This window comes from Aethalodelphis obliquidens, unplaced genomic scaffold (genome assembly GCF_003676395.1).
Source record: "Aethalodelphis obliquidens isolate GAN/ISIS:26980383/991018 unplaced genomic scaffold, ASM367639v1 scaffold24, whole genome shotgun sequence".
NCBI lineage: Eukaryota > Metazoa > Chordata > Mammalia > Artiodactyla > Delphinidae > Aethalodelphis > Aethalodelphis obliquidens.
Window position 1 is genome coordinate 25,214,664 of NW_020837968.1, and position 21,879 is coordinate 25,236,542.

General features: G+C 39.7%; 1 protein-coding gene and 1 long non-coding RNA gene across 8 annotated transcripts in view; one reads left to right on the forward strand and one right to left on the reverse strand.

Moving 5' to 3' along the window:
- Positions 1 to 936, reverse strand: part of EXO1 (exonuclease 1) — a 39,472-nt gene extending 38,536 nt beyond the window's left edge. For 3 of the 5 annotated variants that reach the window (XM_027122456.1, XM_027122455.1, XM_027122454.1), the window contains exons 1-2: positions 745 to 935; positions 224 to 432 (exon numbers count right to left, since the gene is read on the reverse strand). The gene's annotated coding sequence lies outside the window, so the exon portion shown is untranslated. Of the gene's footprint in view, positions 1 to 223; positions 433 to 744 lie in introns of all 5 variants that reach the window. The other 2 variants (XM_027122457.1, XM_027122459.1) reach the window with 1 other exon arrangement.
- Positions 937 to 1,018: 82 nt separating this feature from the next.
- On the forward strand, positions 1,019 to 19,197 carry LOC113628625 (uncharacterized). Of its 3 annotated transcripts, none has more exons than XR_003436166.1 (4): positions 1,019 to 1,078; positions 1,490 to 1,680; positions 18,434 to 18,522; positions 18,964 to 19,197. It is a non-coding gene; the product is annotated as an uncharacterized LOC113628625 (long non-coding RNA). The 3 variants fall into 3 exon arrangements; XR_003436167.1 differs by having other exon boundaries at positions 1,029 to 1,114; XR_003436168.1 differs by lacking the exon at positions 1,019 to 1,078 and adding an exon at positions 1,123 to 1,223.
- Positions 19,198 to 21,879: the final 2,682 nt, after the last annotated feature.

Genomic DNA, 21,879 nt, shown 5'->3' on the forward strand with positions numbered 1-21,879 from the left:
ATTCTTGGCACATTCTCAACTCCACTCCTAGGGACTATGATTCACTAGTCCTGGAGTGAGGCGGGAATTCTAAATTTTAAATATGGCAGGTAATTTGGACACAGGAGGTCCTCTAGCCACAGTTTAGGAAAAACAATTAGTCTCCTACCTCTCAGACGTTCCTGAAAAGAGTTTTCTTTCTCTGAGGAAAACTGACATAGTATATACATTTCGTGAAACTTACATTTTTTTCTAAGTTAGGTAAATATTCTCGAATAAATGTTTCCTCTTCAGCACAATGAGAACGATGGGGGGCCTTAGGCACAAAGCATCCTCAGGAGACCGCCCGCAGCACCAAGTAGTAGTGACAGCACAATGTCACCGCTCCATCCCGTTTCACAGGGATTGGCAGGGAGGCCCACAAGCCCTTTCCAGGAAACACGTTCCTTTGGCCTGCACAACGTTAAGAAAACAATGTACTTGTCAAACATTTGGAAGCTGGGAAGCTGCTTGTAAAACTGACCTGATAGCTTGCGCAGGAGAACGAGAGGACCCTCCCTCGGTTCGCCGAACCGCAGCCCTGGCCAGGCCGAGCGCGCTCCCCCGGCCCATACACCGCCGCACTACAAATTCATTTCAGGGGTGCCCCCCAGCCCCGCGCCGCCCTCGGGGCCACTGCAGGGTCCGGGAACGCGTGAGACCCTCCCCTTCAGCCCCGCAGACCCCGGATCCCGAGGGCAGGGGCAGGAACCAGCGGGGACCCACCGCGTGCTCTGAACAGCCCGCTCCGCTCGCTTCCCGGCTAGGTCCCGCGCCGTCCGTCGGAGGGCAGCCCTGTGAGGGCTCAGAAGCCTATCCCCACGGCCCCCACTCGCCTGGGCCGGAGCACGCTAGGCGGCTGCGGGGAACTCAAGGGGCAGAGGCGCAGGGACGCAGCTGTGCACCGGCATCCGGACCTTTCAATTTGCGCGGGATGGCCCGCGACCCCGCCCAGAGGAAGTGACGTCACGCCCCATTTCGATGCCGGCTCCGCCTCCCACGGCCTCCCGCTTCCGGTCTGTGCCCGGACATCGCCGAGTGGATTCGGAACGCTGCAGCTGTAAGCGCTTGGTTCCCGGGGCAGCCTTCTGGAGGGGTGAGCGGAGCTGGCTCTGCTGGCCAACAGGGCACGGCGCCCGGGATGCGCATTGAGTTCCTCTCGCGGGCTGCTGGGAGTCGAGGATCTCTCCCGACTGCGGCCTCAGGTGTGAGCACTGAAGCTCTGAGAGGTCCGCAGCGTGTTTGTGTTGAGGTTTCTAAACTTAAGGGTCCCTGCTGGAATTGTCCCTAGTCCTTGTGTTGTGCTGCTAACCCTGGCTCTTGACAGGCAGCTGCACGTGGGCTCCAGGGACACAGAAAGTGCAGTTTGAGATATTTATTCCCTGGACTCTTCCTGTAGACTTTGGGAAGGGGAGGGAGCGCTTACTAAATAATTTAACTGATAAGTGACAGAGAGTCTTTCCTTAACCAGGCTGGCCAGGCTTCTCTGCCCTCTTCTCAAAGCCTCAACCTTGGCATGTAAAGACTTGAACAAACACTAACATGGTCTTTTAACATCAAATCCACATCCCTCGAGTGACCCCAGCTACATTTGAAGTGCCTGCCTGAGAAAGCTCAAGGCTGCCAAAAGAATTTAGCATTTGTGCTGGTCAACATCCGAAGGTAGGATCTCTACCCCGTTTTTCTAGGAGGGGAGGAGCCTAACTGCCATAAATTCTGGTTAGCAATCCCAGGTGAGTCTCCAGTTCTCCTTCCCGATTCTTTTTTGTTTTTCACTCCCTGCCTCTACTGAGCCACCACTCACTTACACCCCCATTTCCTCTTGTAACTGCCCAGTAGCTTATGTACAAATCCAGGGTGAGTTCATTTCATGCTTGACACTTTTCCCTGTTGCAATATGTTATTTTTTAAATTTTTTTTTTTTTTTGCCGTACGCTGGCCTCTTACTGCTGTGGCTTCTCCCGTTGCGGAGCACAGGCTCCGGACGCGCAGGCTCAGCGGCCATGGCTCACGGGCCTAGCCGCTCCGCGGCATATGGGATCTTCCCGGACCGGGGCACGAACGCGTGTCCCCTGCATCGGCAGGCGGACTCTCAACCACTGCACCACCAGGGAAGCCCTGCAATATATTATTGACTAAAATCTGTCCTGACTACTTTACCTAGTGTCCAGCTTTGTTTACCTTTGGCCTGGGGAAACTATAACCAGTCATGAAAATGGGCCTATGGTGCACAGACTTTAAAGACGTTTTTGACTTTTGTGGCGGAAGCTTCAAGTCCTCATAATGCTCTAGACCTGGTTACTGTCTTCTTAGAAATATTGTGGTAAAAAGAAATTGGGAAGAACCTTAGGTCAGACCACAGAGTATACTCTGGGCCCAGAGATGGGCACGAATGATAATTCAGACTCAATTTAAGGAGTTAAAGGGGAAGAAGTGAGCACATTTTAAAAAATGCTCCCTTGGGGGCTTCCCTGGTGGCGCAGTGGTTGGGAGTCTGTCTACCGATGCAGGGGACACGGGTTCGTGCCCCGGTCTGGGAGGATCCCGCATGCCGAGGAGCGGCTGGGCCCGTGCGCCATGGCCGCTGGGCCTGTGCGTCCGGAGCCTGTGCTCCGCGGCAGGAGAGGCCACGGCAGTGAGAGGCCCGCGTACCGCAAAAAAAAAACCAAAAAAACAAAAAAAAAAAACTCCCTTTTTGACTGCCTACTCTGTATGTTTCTCTCAGGTTTCTTTTTAATGTCTTTTCATGATCAATCTAACATCTATCATGTCAACATATTACCTTATAAATTGTTGGAAAGGTGCCACTTGGGGAAGTGTGCTTAGTGGGAGCAAGGCTGCCTCCCTAGTTCTGGTCTGAAGAGCTGAGGCTAGGAGAGGAGGTCAGAAAAATTATCTTCCCTTGTGATTCTAACAGCTGAATAGCGGTAGACCTCACTCTGGACAAGCTTGGAGCTCACTGTAGTGGAAGGTGGGGGACAGTTCCAAACTGTAGGTTGAAGAGGAACTTAAGTGTGAGTGGGATGTGTTTGTCAGTAGTCAGTTTGGACTGACTGCCTACTGTAAGTACTGCTTCAATATGTCTGATCCAAGCAAGAGTATGCCACACATGAGGGTCTTAGGAAGGAGCCCAGATATCAAAAATGTGCCCACAGCATCATGAAACTAACCTAGGTTGCTGCCCTACAGACAACCCTTATCTTTATTACTGATTTGACTCCAAAGGTACCAGACTGGATTCTTGGCTGCAGTGTTTAAAAACTAAAAAAGAAAATACCAGTTAACAATGATTTCATAAACAGAATATTTTTACTCTTTGCAAAGATAAAACCATTTGAATCCATTCATGCAGTTACTTACTACACGCCTTTGGTGTGCCTGTCAGTACTAGGTGGTATGGGGAACGCAAAGAACTGGTTGCTGTCTTCAAGCAACGTAGGATCAAATTCTGTAGACAAAACATATATTCATCAAAAATTAAATCATAACTCATGATGATGTATTATTAAATTCTGAAATGAGTGGTACACACCACAAATTATCAGCTTAAGATTCAGTCTTACCAGCTCTATGAACTCTTCCCTGACATGTGCCCAAACATCCTGTGATGACCTCTGCCCTGACCCTTCTCATACTATTTTATTTGACTTTGTCCCCCAGATTTACCAAATAATAATACAGGCCCAGTTACAGATGAATTTCAGATAAACAACAGATACATTTTTAGTATAAGTATGTCTAGTGCAATTTTTGAGACATACTAAAAGAAAATTCCATGTTTATCTGAAATTCAAATGTACCTGGACAGCTGTATACGTACCACATCTTTATCCATTCACCCATCATTAGACACTTATGTTGTTTTCATATCCTGACTCTTGTAAATAATGCAGTAATGAACATAGGGGTGTATATAATTTTCAAAGTAATGTTTTCAGGTTCTTTGAATAAATACCCAGAAGTGGAATTGCTGGGTCATATGGTAGTTCCAACTTTAAGTTTTTGAGGAATCTCCATACTGTTTTCCATAGTAGCCGCACCAATAGTGTACAAGGGTTCCTTTTTCTCCATATCCTCTCCAACATTTATTTCTTATCTCTTTGCTAATAGCCATTCTAACGGATGTGAGGTGATATATCATTGTGGTTTTGATTTGCATTTCCATAATAATTAGTGTGGTTGGACATCTTTTCATATGCTTGTTGGCCATTTTATGTCTTCTTTGGGAAAATGTCTATTCAGATCCTCTGCCCATTTTCGTATTGGGTTGTTTGGGTTTGTTTTTTGGTTTTTTTGATGTTGAGTTGCATGAGTTTTGTTTTGTTTTGCGGTACGCGGGCCTCTCACTGTTGTGGCCTCTCCCGTTGTGGAGCATAGGCTCCGGACGCACAGACTCAGCGGCCATGGCTCACGGGCCCAGCCGCTCCGCGGCATGTGGGATCTTCCCAGACCGGGGCATGAACCCGTGTCTCCTGCATCGGCAGGCGGACTCTCAACCACTGTGCCACCAGGGAAGCCCTGCATGAGTTTTTTATATATTTTGGATGTTAACCCCTTAACAGCTACATGATTTGCAGATTTCTTCCCATACTGTAGGTTACCTTTTCGTTTTGATGCTGGTTTCTTTCATTGTGCAGAAGCTTTTTAGTTTGATGTAGAACCACTTGTCTATTTTTGCTTTTGTGTCACTTGCCTTTGAAGTCAGATCTAAAAAAAACCCACGAAGATAGATGTCAATGAGGTTACTGCCTATGTTTTCTTCTGGAAATTTTATGGTTTCAGGTCTTACATTCTAATCTTTAATCTATTTTGAGTTAATTTATGTATATGGTATAAGGTAGTGGTCTAGTTTCATTCTTTGCACGTGGCTGTCCAGTTTTCCCAGCACCATTTATTGAAGAGACTATCCTTTCTCCTTTGTATGTTCTTTGTACCTTTGTTGTAAATTAATTGTCCATATATGTATGGGTTTATTTCTGAGCTCTCAGTTTTTTTTGTTTTTTTTGTTTGCGGTACGTGGGCCTCTCACTGTTGTGGCCTCTCCCGTAGCGGAGCACAGGCTCCAGACTCGCAGGCTCAGTGGCCATGGCTCACGGGTCCAGCCGCTCTGCGGCATGTAGGATCTTCCTGGACTGGGGCACGAACCCATGTCCCCTGCATCGGCAGGCGGACTCTCAACCACTGCGCCACCAGGGAAGCCCTGAGCTCTCAGTTTTGTTCCATCGAGCTGTGTGTTTGTTTTTGTGCCAGTACCAATCTGTTTTGATATCTATAGCTTTGTAGTATAGTTTGAAATCAGGACATGTGATACCTCTATCTTTGTTCTTCTATCTCAAGATTATTTTGCCTGATGGGGATCTATTGTGGTTCCATACAAATTTTAGAATTATTTGCTCTAGTTCTGTGAAATACGCCATTGGAATTTTGGTAGTTTGCATTGAGTCTATGCTGCTTTGGGACAGGGACATTTTAACAACATTTTTTCTTCCATGAACATGGAATATCTTTCCATTTTTTTGTGTTTTCTTTAATTTCTTTCATTAGTGCCTTATGGTTTCCAGTGTGTAGGTCTTTCACTTCCCTGGTTAAATTTATTCCTAGGTATTTTATTGTTTTTGATGTAATTGTAATTATTATTTTTTGTTTCTCTTTTTGATAGTTTGTTATCAGTGTATAGAAATGTTACAGATCTGTATGTTGATTTTATAAACTGAAATTTAACTGAATTTATTTATTCTAACAGTTTTTTGGTGGAGTATTTAGGATTTTCTATATGTAGTATCATGTCATCTGCAAAAAGGACAGTTTTGCTTCTTCATTTATGATTTGGATGCCTTTTCTTTTTCTTGTCTAATTGTGATGAGGACTTCTAATACTATGTTGAATAAAAGTGGCAAGAGTGGTCATCCTTGTCTTGTTCCTCATCTTAGAGGAAAAGCTTTCAGCTTGTTACAGCTGAGTGTGATGTTAGCTGTGGGTTTGTCACTTATGGCCTTTATTATGTTGAGGTACATTCCCTCTATACCCCCTTTGTTGAGAGTTTTTATTGTAAGTGGATGTTGAGTTTTATCAAATTTTTTTGCATCTATTGAAATGATCATATGGTTTTTATCCTTAATTTTGTTAATGTGGTAATCATTGATAGGTATGTACTTATTGCCATTTCATTGTTTTCTCGTTGTTTTTGTAGTTTCTCCCTGTTCCTTTCTACTCTTTCTGTCTTTTCTTGTTTTTTGATGGTTTTCTTTGGTATTATGTTTAGATATGTTTAGTTTCTTTCTCATTTTCTTTTGTATAATTACTGTAAGTCTTTTTGGTTACTGTGAGTTTCACCTATAACATCTTATGTAAGTAGTAGCCTGTTTTAAGTTGGTAGCAACTTAAATTTGAAGATATTCCAAAGCTTTATCTTTTGCCACCCTCCCCTGCATGTTTTGTGTTTTCAGTGACACATTTTACATCTTTTTATTTTATGCATTCCTGAACTATTTATTGTAATTTAGTTAATTTTCCTACTCTTGTCTTTTAACATTCATACTTGCTTTACAAGTGATTGATCCACTATTTTTATTAATATTTGCCTTTTCCAGTGAGATTTTTACTTCTGCATGTTTTCTTATTATTATTTAGTGCCATTTCTTTTCAGCTTAAGGAAGTTCCTTTATCATTTCTTGTAGGGCCAGTTTAGTGAGGATGAACTCCTTTAGCTTTCACTTATCTGGGAAACTCCTGATCTCTCTTTCAATTCTGAGTGATAACTTGCTGGGTAGGGAATTCTTAGTTGGAAGTTTTTTCCCCTTCAGCAGTTTGACTTTGTCATGCTTCTCCCTTCCAGCCTGTAAAGTTTCTACTGAAAATCTGCTGATAGCCCTATGGGGTTTCCCTTTTATGCAACAAGTTGTTTTTCTCTTACTGCTTTTAGGATTCTCTCTTTGTCTTTAACTTTTACCATTTTAATTATAATGTGTCTTGGTGTTATCTTTTTGGGTTTATATTTCCTGTACCTGGATGTCTGTTTTCTTCCCCAAATTAGGGAAGTTTTCAGTTACTATTTCTTCAATTAATTAATTTTTCTGGCCCTTTCTCTTTCTCTTCTTCTAGAACCCTATAATGTGTTGTTCTGCTTGATGTTATCCCAAAGGTTCCTTAAAATGTCCTCATTTTTAAAAAGTTCGTTTTACATTTTGCTGTTCTGTCTGGGTGAGTTCCATTGCTTTGTCTTTCAGTTCTCTGATTCATTCTTCTACTTCATCCAGTCTGCTGTTGAACCCCTCTAGTGTATTTTTCAGTTCATTTATAATTTCTGTTTGGTTCTTTCTTATATTTTCTGTCTCTTTGTTGAAGTTCTCATTGTGTTCATTCATTCTTCTCCTGAGTTCAGTAAGCATCTTTATGACCATTACTTTTAACTCTTTATTAAGTAGATTGTTTATCTCCACTTCTTTTAGCTCTTTTTCTGAGATTTTGTCTTGTTCTTTCTATTGGAACATATTCCTCTGTCTCATTTTGTCTAATTTGCTGTGTTTGTTTCTATGCATTAGGTCAACTATCCATCTCTTCCAGTCTTCAAGTAGTGGATTTATTTAGGAGATGTCCTGTGGGGCTCAGAAGTGCAATCTCACTTGGCTACCAGAGCCAGGTGCTCAAGGGTTGTCCTCTGTGTAAGCTGTGTGAACCCTCCTCTTGTGGCAGGGCCATAGCTGCTGCTGTGTGCACTGGTGGGTGGGGCGGCCCCTGGCCAGGATGCAGGGTGCCTGGCTGGGCAGCTCTAGTTTTTTAAATATTCTATCTTGCTGAAAGATCATGTACGCTGATATTTAATTTGGAAAATATTGCCTCCATTGTTATGAAGCAGTGTATTCTAAGATGTGGAATAGGGAGGTGATTTAGGGCCCTAGAACTCAGTGATGTGATCACTTGCAGCCTCTCTGGGATGCCCTCCTAACTTTACCTTGTTTCAGGCAAGGTTGCTACAGCCACAGCTGAGCAGCATCTCCCCAACTCCCATACTTATGCACATGTCAGCACTTTACAAGAAGAGATGTGGGAATGGAGGTTCTTTTCAGTCAGCAAGGGAAGGCTTTTTTTCAGAGCCCAACTTCCCTCCAAGCCAGGGAGACACAGAACTGGGGATGACCTCAAGTGCTGGGCAGGTCAGCATCCTTTTCTCCTAGAGTTGTGAGGACTGTGTTTTCATTTTTTTCTTTGTTGAACTCAATATGAATGTTTGAAATGGGGTTCTTAAAGTATAAGAGATAGTTATGGAAAAGTGAGCAGAGGTGGTGATGGTTATATAGACATAGAACAGAATGCTTTTTTTGTCTGAGTGATTATTAACAACTCTAGTTTTCTGACTGAGGAACTTATTTTTTAGCTCAATTAGATTAATTTATTTACACTTAATTGTTTTTACATTTTTAGATTATTTTAACTGAATGGCTTTTTCATTGTAGTTTTACAGTTACTTTTATTGTGTCAAGTGATTCTTATAATGTTAATATGAGATTTGCTTTTTAAATAAATTTACATTAAATATGAGTCAATGTAAAGAAAACCTACTAAGTAAATAATAGGACAGGTGTTTGTTATTTATGGCAAATATGGGAGTTTCCAAAACAGTCATTTCTCTCTTCTTCAAAATTACCCTTTGGCTATTGTCCCATTTCTCAGCTCCCATTGTAAAATTTCTTGAAAGAATTGTGTGTACTTGCTATATCATATTCTTCCATTCATTACTGTATATTTTCTTTTTTTAATTTTTTGTATAACATAGGTACAGAAAGGTTCGCAAATGCTAAGCAAATTACCACAAAATGAACATACATATTACCTCCACTCAACCCTCCCAAAAGACCCTTTGTATCCCCTTTCCAATAACAAATATCTCTGTTCTCCTCAAAGGCAACTGTAATCTTTCTTCTAACTGTATGAACTAATTTTGCCTTTTTTGTAAAGTTTATGTAAGTGAAATCATGCAGTTTTTCTTCTTTAGCTTTGGCCTTTTTTTGCCTAATACTGTGTTTGAGATTCATCCATATTACTGAAAGAACCTATAGTCTTTTTTCTTTTCTGTTTCTATGTGCAATTCCATTATATAAATGTAATTTATCCATTCTACTACTAATAGATATCTGAGTTGTCTCCAGGTTTGGGATATTATTAGTAAGGCTTCTATGGACATTCTTGTGTCTTCAATTCCTGCTGTTCTTGCTGCTGCTTATTCTACTTAGCCACACTAGTTTCCTTGTCATTCCTTTAACATTCCAGATACACACCCACCTGTAGGCCTTTGCACGTGCTGTTCCTTCCTCCTAGAATGTTCTTCCACTAGATATCCACATGACCTGCTCTACTTCTCTCAGGCCTTTGCTGAAAAGGTTCCCTCTCAGTGAGGCATTCGCTAACCATTAAATTGTAATTCCTCTGCCTACCCTGGGTCACCCAATTTTCCTTTCTCTGACTATTTTTTTCTCCATGTTACCTTCCATAATTTGGAATGTTATGTATTTTAGTAATCTATTTGTTCACTGACCCTCCCCCTTCCCACTATAATGAGAGCTCTACAAGGGCAGAGAGTTTTGTCTGTGTAAGCAGCTCTTTGCAGGAAATCGCCCTCAGCAGGAGACCTCTTTTTTCTTGCCACTTTAGCAAAGCTATATTGTAACTAATCTTAAGCCAGGCACCCCCATGCTCTACTCATGTCCAGCCTAAGCACACCTTTCAGATCTTTTGATCACACAGTATGTTGCTTAACCTGTTGGTTTTTTCCATAGATCAAAGAAGTAAAAATGGAGAATAAATAACTAACAGATGACCAGATCACTCCCCTACCTTCCCCTTCAGTAATCTTGCGAACAAACTGTGTGAATGAGGTAGCATTTATAGAAAGATCACGAGTCAACAAGCTTCCACACAGTAGGAGGTGGCTACAAGTATGACTCCCTATGTCTGTCTATTAACTGAGATTACTTTCCCTTTTCCCTTTAAAAACTTTCATGGCCAAGCAGAATCTTCAGAGTTGGTTTTGGGGGTCTGCCTCCTCCCCATATTGCCAGCTTTTCTGATTAAAAGCAACTTTCCATTCTACTAACACTTGCCTCTTGGACATTGATTTTCGAGCATCAAGCAGCCAAACCTGAGTTCGGTAGCATCTGTATTCTATAACACTTCCTGGCACAGAGTAGATTCTCAGTAAATTCTGGTTGAATGAATGAATATTGAAATTACCTACTAGGGACTTCCCTGGTGGCACAGTGGTTAGGACTCCCCACTCCCACTGCAAACTCCCAGGTTTGATCGCTGGTTAGGGAACTAGATCCAACATGCATGCCACAACTAAGAGTTCACATGCCACAACTAAGGAGCCCATGTGCCGCAACTAAGGAGCCCACAAGCCACAACTAGTGAGCCCGCCTGGCACAACCAAATAAATAAATAAATATTTTTTAAAAAGAAATTATCTACTAGCCTGTGTCTGAAAGTAGACACTGATATTTTTAGAACTTTGGGTAATAAAGATATTTGCAAAATTTACTTGACTGTCAAAGAATGAAAAGGTTGTCAACATGAGTATTATTTGAATAATCTAGGACATCAGATGCAAAAGGAATAGATGTAGGTTTTTATTGCCTACTGTGAAGGAAAAACGATTTTTAAACAGCCTTTTTTTTTCTTTGCAAAAACCTATGTAGTGCATTTACACAAAATGACACCTCTAAAAAATAATATAGTTGGTCCCAAAATACATATTTTAGAGAAACTGGCATAGGTATTTGGCAGAGCTCTCTTTTAAGGGATTGAAATATTAAAATAAACAGGAAATCTCTATCTTAATCTGTATAAATTATAAGTTTTACTGTAAGAGTCCTGAATTATAACAATTAGCAAACACTTAGTATGTTTCAGGTTTGTTGTATATTTTACCTGCTTGACTTGTTTAACACTCATAACAATACTATGAGGTTGGTAAATTTATTATCCCCATTTTACAGATAAGACAAGTGAACTACAAAGTGATCTGAACTCAAGGTAGTTTAGCTATAGACTATGTGCTTTTAATCATTACCTTTCAATGGCTACTATATGTACTTATCCATAGAGAAATAGAGAGATATCAGTTTAACGTTTTCAAAGTTATCAATTTACTGATCCCCTTCAGAATTATTTTAGTTTCATTTTTGAGATAATTTGCGAAGAAGAAAGGAAAGGAACTTTTATTTAGAATGTACTGTGTTTTGGGAATTCCCTGGTGGCACAGTGGTTAAGAATCTGCCTCCCAATGCAGGGGACATAGGTTCGAGCCCTGGTCCAGGAAGATTCCATATGCTGCGGAGTAACTAAGCCCGTGCACCAAAACTACTGAACCCGTGAGCCACAACTACTGAAGCCCACATGTCTAGAGCCCATGCTCCGCAACATGAGAAGCCACTGCAATGAGAAGCCCTTGCACCGCAACAATGAGTAGCCCCTGCTCACCACAACTAGAGAAAGCCTGTGCGCAGCAACAAAGACCCAATGCAGCCATAAATAAATAAATTAAATAATTTTTTAAAAGTCCTGTGTTTTGCATGTTGTACCTTATTTAATCCTCAGAATAGCTCTGAAAGGTAACTATTATTGTCCCATTTACAAAAGAGAAAACTGAAGCACAGAGAAGTAAATAAGCTTATCATAAATACTATATGATGTGAATCAAATGTGATTCAAATCTAGGTCTGCCTTACTCCAAAAGTGTATATTCTTCACAATGACACATAGCTACATGAACTGGCATTACCCAGTGAACAGTGGAAATGAAAGCGAGGAGGTGCAGTAAACAGTTTCAGCTGGGAGCAGGCTATAATGGGGCTGTGGAATCAGGAAGACTGTAGACACAATTCCAACTGGAAATTTCTGGATCCACAGATCTTTTTTTCTGACCTTGGCCCTCAGAGCTATTATACATTCCCAGGTGAGTGCTAAGTAAATGTGTGGGACCCAGCCAGGCTAACTCTTCCTTCTTATATGAGATCTTTAATAAATCATACATCTTGGGACCCAGTGGCTCAGACTGAGGAAGCTCCTCTTCCTGCTATTGGAGCAGCAATCAAATCTCTTAATGATTCTCAGTGTTACCATAACTTTTTCATGGCCCAGGATTATTCACTTGTCTCAACACTTCAACTTTTTGGTTTGGGGAAAAAAAATACAAAAAGCAAAAACGTCAAGAGAAAGCCGTCCACTTTCCTGGTGAGCTTGGGATCAGTCATACTATAGGCATGAAATGGTTATTGCTTTTTTGACTTTAGTGGGAAGGTGTGACTTGTAACAGGATATCAAAAGAATTCCAAGGTAAGCTGATGGAGGATATTTATTCACCAGATAGCTAGAAGGGATCCTTCTATTGAAAAATTCAGTAAAATGTAAACTGGAGCAGTGAAACAGACATCAATACATCAATGAAATGAGAAAAACAGTAACATATTGCTTAATGCGGTGACATTCAAGATGGAAAGGCTCAGCTTGAACAAAGGAGTCACACTGATTATAAGGCAAAGAGTGGTCCTTGTGTGGTGAGAGTCAAATTTTACATGAAGCAGCTGCTCTCAGAATGAAAGAGTAATGAATTTTTGTCTACTTATTGAGCACTTAGCCAGCTGTTCTATTTTCAGAACCAAAAGAGAAATAAATGCTTTAATTTCAGCATTTAAAATCTAAAAAACGTTTTTACCAGACATCTGTGGCCAATTTTTCCATTGTCCTTTTATGTGTGTGTGTGTGTGTGTGTGTGTGTGTGTGTATATATATGTATGTATGTATCTATATGTGTGTAGATATCTTCTGTTATTCCTTATATACTACCTTACTTGGTAAAGAGTTTAAACTCTGGACATATATTACTTGGATTAAAATCTAGACTACACAGTATTAGCTGTTTGTTAGCTGACGTTGGAAAAATTCTTAGTTTCTTTATTTTTCAATTTTCAACACTGAAAACTGGGACAAATAATACATCTAACCAAACTGCTTCGTAGAATTGTGAAGATTAAATGAGGTAATGTAAAGCAAATACAATGTCTTAATATTGGTTAAGTGAAAAAAAGCCCACAATACTTAATTGTATGGAGTGATCTATAGTTTGCCAAGAGGTTTCACACGTTTCTCATTTGGTCTTTTTTTTTTTTTGGCTGCACCGTGCAGCTTTTGGGATCTTAGTTCCCTGACCAGGGATTGAATCCTTGCTCCCTGCAGTGGAAGCATGGAGTCCTAACCACTGGACAGCCAGGGAGTTTCCCTCATTAGGTCTTCAGTTACCTGGTGTGGGACTTCCCTGGTGGTGCAGAGGTTAAGACTCTGCGCTTCCACTGCAGGGGGCACAGGTTCAATCCCTGGTCAGGGAACTAAGATCCCATGTGCCACGTGGCACAACAACAACAAAAAATAATAAGTGAATAAATAATTATTCAGAAATAACTGAATCGGTTAAATAAAAATTGTGCCTATGCATATTATTACCCATTTCTGGAAACTTACTGGGACTTAGAATATTTGGTTACCTAAGGGAAGGAAATTGAAATTTACTGAGCAGACGTCTTTTGGTTGTAAATGACAGAAACTCAACTCACATTAGCTCTTATAATGAAGTTATCCCTTCTGTTATGGGTTGAATTTGGTCTCCCCCCAACCCCCCCAAAAAATGATATGTTGAAGCTCTAACTCCCAGTACTTCAGAATGTGACCTTATTTGGAGATAAGATTATTATAGACGTAATTACTTTAAAATGAGATCATTAGGGTATGACCTAATCTAATGTGACTGTTGTCCTTATGAAAAGGGGAATTTGGACACATGAACAGAGGGAAAACAATGTGAAGAGACACAGGGAGGAAATGGCCATCTACAAGGCAAGCAGAGAGATCTGGAACAGATTCTTCTCTCCTAGTCCTCAGAAGGAGCCAATGTGCTGACACCTTGATTTTGGATTTCTATCCTCCAGAACTGTGAAACAATAATTATTTTATTGTTTAAGCCACTTGATTTATGGTACTTTGTTACAGCAGCCTTACCAAAATAAGCACCTTCTTGTACCTCAGTAGTTCAGGAGTAGCTTAAGGATTTAGATATGGGCGGATCTAAGGAATATAATGATATCATTAAGATTTTATATAATTCTTCATCTCTTTTTCCTCTGTGCTGCTTTTACTATATTTCATCAATTCTAAAGTGCACATTTTTCCTCTCATTTTCACATCTCTGAAGTCAGCATGCAACTTACATTTTCTTTTTACATTTCTTCATTCTTAGTGGAACATAAAAAAATGGTCTGTTATAATTAATAGCATTTTAGGAAATCTTAAGAGTGTTTATGGGCAGGCTCTGCATGTGGGCAGTCTTGGCAGCTCAGAGTTTGATATCTAAGTCACTTAGCAACCCCCATGGAACAAGGGAGCCTTTTCCCAGTTGTCTCAGCAAATAACCCAGATCAAATGTTCATTGGCTCTAATTGATCTGGCTTTGGTTAAACTCAAGCTTAAAAATCAGAGTTGGGGAGGAAGGGGCAGGTAGACTCAGCACCATTGAAATCTCATGACCCAAGAGTAGTAAAGTTGGGACTTCCCAAAGGTGTTTGTTCACAACCTCGGGAGTTCCCCAGGTGAAATTCAAAACTGACCCCTGTACATGGAGGGCAAGAAAACACCAAAGAGGCAGACCACTCCAGATTGGTAGGAGCCAGGTTTAATAAACAAGAGGATTTACATAGCAGGCTTGTCTTGGGTGGCCTCCACTTCTGCCTGCCAGAATATTAGTCTACTGAGAGGCCTTAACAGGGTTCAGTAACGTATGCAGTACAGATGGTCTCAGCAGCACATGACTGTCTCCAGGCTGTGTCCTTGAAACAGCAGTTAGTATGACAGTAGTAGACTGAACATAGATTCCAGGGATGGGTGGGGGTAAGGAGACTTAGATTGCCAGGGTCCAGCTCTCAGGTCAACCAGCAGTCACATTCTCTTGATGACCTCCATCCAATAAAAAATAAGTGTTGTTACCAAGAGGGGGGCTGAATGCTCTAGAAGGCCTGCGTTACCACAGAGTACCTGCCTGTGCCAAGCACTGTCGCATTACATGTCCTTAATCACTCTACCCATTTCACTAATCAGGAAACTGAGGCCCAGAGAATGATAGACCTACTGGCAGTGCTGAATGTTACCAAATAGTTATAAAGTGCTTACAGTGTATAGGACATTCTCCTAAGGGCTACAAATACAGGGATGAATACTGTCCTTGAGCCTAAGATACTTAAGAGACCAGCTTGCCCTGAAATAAAAGTGAACCACAACAGAAATAGAAACATTGTACTATGAAATAATTAAATCTGCCTTGGCAGAAAGGAGGGATCCAATATGGGATAGAAGCTGAGAAAAATTCTTTTCACACTCTTTTAAAAAACCTTTCTTGCACTTGTGACAAATTACATCAGAGCACCAGGAAGCAAAGATATTAAATATTGCAAAGAACCTGGTACATGGAAAATATGAAATATTTATGGAATGAGTGATTGAAAGAGTGATGTGGGTATCACTTGAAAAAGCTAAATGTCATTAGGACGTGGTGTTGTTTCACAGGCTCTGAGTCTTTAGCTCCATGTGCATTTTCAGAGTCAGTCATTGTATCCAGGAGTTCCATCTTGCTCATTTCCACCTGATTTCAAGGGGCCTTATAGCTCTGAAGTTTGCACTGTCTTTTCCGCTGAATTTTGAATAACTTCCTTCTGTTCTTTTTAGCTATTTCATTATGAATCATCTCCTCATATTAATAGAAACTTGTTTTCCAAAATCTGTTGCATTTAGTTTTCAAAAAAATTTTACCAGGTCATAATTATAGTTCACTACTGCTCTGCTTGGTTAGTTTTCAGAAATAAGATATGTAATGACTTTAGAAAACTATAGACTTTTGTAAAAGTTTGGGTCTCAGTTTGTAATAAGATGATATCTATTTTCATTTCTAGTCTCCTGATTTGTGATGATCACATTTTACAATGGCAAAGTAGCTAGCTTGTTTCCACATCACTGCCCTCCGAGCATCCTTGCTCTTCCCTCCCCTACTTTCTGGAATCACTCTTTTCCATCTCTGAGGTGCTCACTACCCAGTTGTACTTTCTTGATATTCAGTGTCATTGATAGGACCCTTGCCCATTACCACGGCTGATAGTCTCAATTACCTTTCCAAAATTAAAATTTGAGTTCATTGACTCTCAGAGTTATTTAGGAGTCGGATTCCTTTTCTATACAAACCACCTCCAGCTGGTCTCTAGGCTGGCCTATTTCTGCTCACTGGAGATCATCAGCTACTGAGGCTCATCTCAAGAAGTGTCTCAGTCGTGGTGAACCTACCATATTCCATTGTGAGTCTGTCTCCATTAGGCATGGACTTAGGTTTTCTGCATCAAAATTCCTGGAAGGCAGTGTAAAATTTGTAAATATTTTTGGCAAAAGCATACCTGGGTTTGTATAAGCCAGATAGAATTACCCTAATCTCAAGCCATTTTATCTTTATAAACCTATCTTCAGTAGCTCTTCAAATGATATAATTACTTTTCTGACATTTTGGATTTACAGGTTTATCTGTAACTGATACTAGTGCAACGCTGCTATATAGCTTCCTAGAAATTATCAGAACCACCTAGAGATCCCTTTTGGGTGGAAACTAGTGCTATAAAGCACCTTATGTTTGAAAAGGGCACTCGCTCTATTCATCAAAAATTCTCAGATTGAGTGACATTTTGATGTTGAACGTGCATGGAACACAGATCATCTATTGCTTCTGTCTTACTCTGCACATCAGAGCTCCTCTAAGGATCTGAATGTAGCAGTCAGAATCCTGGTGGACCACAAGCCCACCTTTTCTTTCACTGTTTCTTTGTAAAGGTCTGGATCCTTAAGATCAGCAAGCATAAGATTGCTCCTGGCAATTTCTCTGTCATCCTTAGGTGGCATTTCTTAGACCAGATGGCATGCCCTTCCTCACATTACCTGTTCATCACAAGTCAAGATGCCCTCATGCCTCCTAAATCAATGCATATTTTCTAACTATATTGGAAATATATATATTTTATAGTAACCTTAGGAAAATACAGAAATGTGTATCAAAGAAAAATCCTCAGTAATACTGTAGTACTACTATTTAGAGATAACTGCTGTTAACATTTGATGTATTTTCTGGCACTGTATATAAGTGTATTCTATAATTTTATATGTTTCTCAGATATCATTATTTCATGAGCATGTTCCTGTACAGTAAAAATTCTTTGAACACATCATATTATATATTCCTTCATTATGAATGTATCAATGATTTACCTCTTTACCTATTGCTGGATGCTTAGATGTTATCTTTTATTGTAAATAGTGGACATATTTATAACTTTATTCTCTTATCCAGTGATCTACTTAAGATAAATTCCTTGAAGAGGAATTGCAGAATTAAAGGGTTTGATTATCTTTATCTTTAATGTTCTTCATATATACTGCTAGGTTGCCCTTCAGGAAAGCATTAGCAATTTAAACTACCAGCTCTTTATGAATACCTCTTTCAATATTCCCCCAATAACGTAGAATATTTTCATTAAATTTTTTTGACTATATGACAGATGAAAGATGTTATCACACTTTTCTTTTACATTTTATTTCTTTGGGTACTAAGAAGTTGAACATTGTTTCTCATATGTTTTTTCCTTATTTGCGTTTATTTTGTATGTTCACTCTTTATATCCTTTGCCTATTTTTTCTATAAGGTTGTTAAAGTTTTCTTTTTTGATATTGGGCCTAGCTGAAAAGAGTTGAGCTAATGATACTTCTCTTTTCATGTACATTACCAGGCTTACTCCCTTTTATCTTGACTGACTGATTCCCATTTTACTCCCCCTCCCTCCTACTAGGAAACACATAGGCAAGTTTCCTAGTATATTCAATGAATATCCTTTCATTTATGTAAATTATTATAAAATGTGTACTATTGTAAGCATGTATTTTCATAAATCAAATGGTATTACATATAACATTTAATTCTGTTGCTTAGTTTTACTTAGTACAATTTTAAAAATCCATCTGTATTGCTCTGTGTATATCTTGTACTTTATTTCTTATTGCTGAAAACTATTCCATGGTGGGTGCCTTCACCATATTTTGCCCAGGTACTTCTCCAATGAGGGTCACTCTGATGTCTCCCAGATTTCATCTCCACTGTGCCACTGTAAACAATGGCCACAATAAACATACCTCTGCATACTATACTGCTTTCAAGCTTGTGAGAATTTGGGGGGAATATATAAAGAGATATAGACACACACACACATACACAAACATACACAACACACACACACAGGAGTAGGATTGCTAGGTCATAGCAAATTTGACTAACCTGCCAATTGCTTTTCAGATGGTATTTCCAGTATGAATTCCCACCAGCAGTGCATGAGAGTTCTGAATTCCCTACATTCTTTCTACACTTACGGTCCACTCTAACAAGTAAGAGTGATAAATTATTGTTTTAATTTGCATTTCTCTGACTGCTAATGAATTTGAACATTGCTTTTTAGGTTTTCTCTTGTGTATATTGATAGCCTTCACCCATTTTTCTATGTGTTTCCTGTCTTTTTCTGATACATTTCCAAATCTCTTGTACATTTTGCTCTATTTGTAGGCCATGTTTGAAGTTTTCTCCAGTTTATTTTACTTTTGTTTATGATATTTTATACATTTCTAAGTTTTAAATTTATTAGGTAGTTAATGCTAATATTTTTATATGATTTCATCAGTGCATTTATTTATGATATTTGGCAAAGTAGTTTTTTTTCTTTGCTTTCTTCTGTACTTTCAATCTATCTACTTTGTTGCTTTCCTAAAATCGTTCTCTGTAGAATGTCAGACAATTATTCTAAAAGTGTGTTGTCACTTTTGATCCACTAGAGGCCAACACTTACCTGAAAGAAATTGATGTCCCTTCCTAAAATTCATATCTTTCCTCTCTGAAAGGAAGCAAACTGGCAGAAAATAAGTAATTTCATTTAAATTAAATGACTAGAAATTATATAGAAGAGTCTGAACAAAATGAAAGGACTATTTTTAAAGACAACAAATTATAATAAAAGGATTCAGGGCTTCCCTGGTGGAGCAGTGGTTAAGAATCCTCCTGCCAATGCAAGTGACACGGGTTTGAGCCCTGGTCCAGGAAGATCCCACATGCCATGGAGCAACTAAGCCCGTGTACCACAACGACTGAGCCTGCACTCTAGAGCCCATGAGCCACAACTACTGAAGCCCACATGCCTAAATCCCATGCTCTGCAATGAGAGAAGCCACCGCAATGAGAAGTCCGTGCACCACAAAGAAGAGTAGCCCCCACTTGCCGCAACTAGAGAAAGCCGGCACGCAACAACGAAGACCCAACACAGCCACAAATAAAATAAATAAATTTAAAAATAAATAAATTTAAAAATAAAGGATTCAAAGTTGTTTTTTACTGAAAAAATGAAAGCAAAAAATACAAATAAAGTAGTTTAATTTTTTTTAATTGACAAGAAAGTTTTGGTTTTAAAATAAAAATAAAAATGGTCTAGCTTCTACTCAAAATCTACATTAAGCATTAGTAAGTAAGAGGTGGGGTAAAAGCAACTTCAATGACTTTTTCTCCCTTTTCTCTGAAAGGCCAGGAGATGGGGCTAACCTGCCTCCCATATTGTGTAGGGCTCCTACACAGATGACTGAGTAGAAAACAGTTCACACACACACACACACACACACACACACACACACACACACACACATACCAGTTTTAATTAAAATGAGATGATCTGTAAGAAAGGACCATGCTGAAGGACAATGCTGGCCCTGAAGCAGTCATTGAAATGTACCTCCTTTCTGAGTCCCATTACCATTCTTAAAATTATGTTTATCACACAAAAGCAGACAAATCCACAAAGGGTATGAAGGAAGAAGAGAAAGCTAAGGAAGGAAGGAAGGGAAGGAAGGAAGGAAAATGTGGTGAGGGAGGGTCAACTAGCAAGACTGCAGTTCTAACCTATGAAAACACAAAAGGACAGCTAAAAACTGTTCTTTACATATAGATAACTGCTTGCGTTTGGACCTGGAACCAACAATCAAGATCAAATGATAATTTAACTGAGCAGGACCCTATGAGGCCTTCCTGGGACAGACCCCTCTCCCATATCCTCTGCTTTAGCTCCTCTCTGAAGTACCTAGATAATAGTATCTGATACACATTTCCTGACTTGTTTTATAGATGCTGAAACCTCCACCAAATGGAAGAGTTTAGCTACTTGATCACCATGAGCACATAGACCCCAGGCCTACTAGAGCCTAAGGCTTGATAATGTTAACCCCTGTGACACTGCCCTGTTACCTCACCATCAACCAATCAGAGAATGTGCAAGAGCTGATCCCATACCCTGGGACTCCCGTCCCTCACCTTGCCTTTAAAAATGCTTTGCTGAAACCCATCATGAAGTTTGGACTTTTTGAGCACCAGCTCTCCTGGACTCCTTGTATGGCACCTTATAATAAATGCGGCACTTTCCTTCACCACAACCCAATGTCACTAGATTGGCTTTACTGTGCATGGGCGAGCTGACCCAAGTTTTGGTTAGTAACAATAACCCATGTACAAAACACTATAAAACATAAGGTACTATTATTACAAGGATGGATATGGCAGTTAGGGACTTGGCTTCTAGGTGCCCTTCATGAATGAGATGGCTGGAACATATCAAATATGAGAGCTCATGCTACAAAAAGAAGTTATTTTTATATCAATTAAAAGAAATGCATGAAGGATTTATATCTGAATGTAAGACAGAATAAACATTTTTTAATTGACCAAGAATCTTTAAAAATAATTTACATTATACAGTACTTTTCTGTTGATATGGTTCTGCTTTCTTTTGATTTAGTACCAATAAAAACTAAGTATATATAGCAATAAGAACATATTTACAAGTAAACAAGTTATTTCTAAAGTTTATTTTATGTAATTACTTTCTAAAGTAATATGTACAAGGCAGAAAATGCAAATACTACAAAAGGATTTACTTTTTTTTTTTTTTTCCTAATCTGCACTTGATTTATCTGTCCTGAATTTTAGTCATTCTGGCAGATGTGTGGTGGTATCCCACTGTGGGTGTACTTTGCATTTCTCTGATAACTCTTTATACAAGGTTACACACATTTTCATTTGTTTGTTGGCCATTTGGCTATACTCTTGGGAAGTGCCTGTTTGAATCTCTTGCCCATTTTTCTGATAGATTTTCTGTCTTTCTGTTGATTTGTAATTTTCTGTATATCCTTTTTTTTTTTTTAAACATCTTTATTGGAGTATAATTGCTTTACAATGGTATGTTAGTTTCAGCTTCACAACAAAATGAATCAGTTATATATATACATATGTTCCCATATCTCTTCCCGCTTGCGTCTCCCTCCCTCACACCCTCCCTATCCCACCCCTCCAGGCGGTCACAAAGCACCGAGCTGATCTCCCTGTGCTATGCGGCTGCTTCCCACTAGCTATCTACCTTACGTTTGGTAGTGTATATATGTCCATGCCTCTTTATCGCTTTGTCACCGTTTACCCTTCCCCTCCCCATAGCCTCAAGTCCATTCTCTAGTAAGTCTGTGTCTTTATTCCTGTTTCACCCGTAGGTTTTTCATGACATTTTTTTTTTCTTAAATTCCATATATACGTGTTAGCATACGGTATTTGTCTCTCTCTTTCTGATTTACTTCACTCTGTATGACAGACTCTAGGTCTATCCACCTCATTACAAATAGCTCAATTTCGTCTCTTTTTATGGCTGAGTAATATTCCATTGT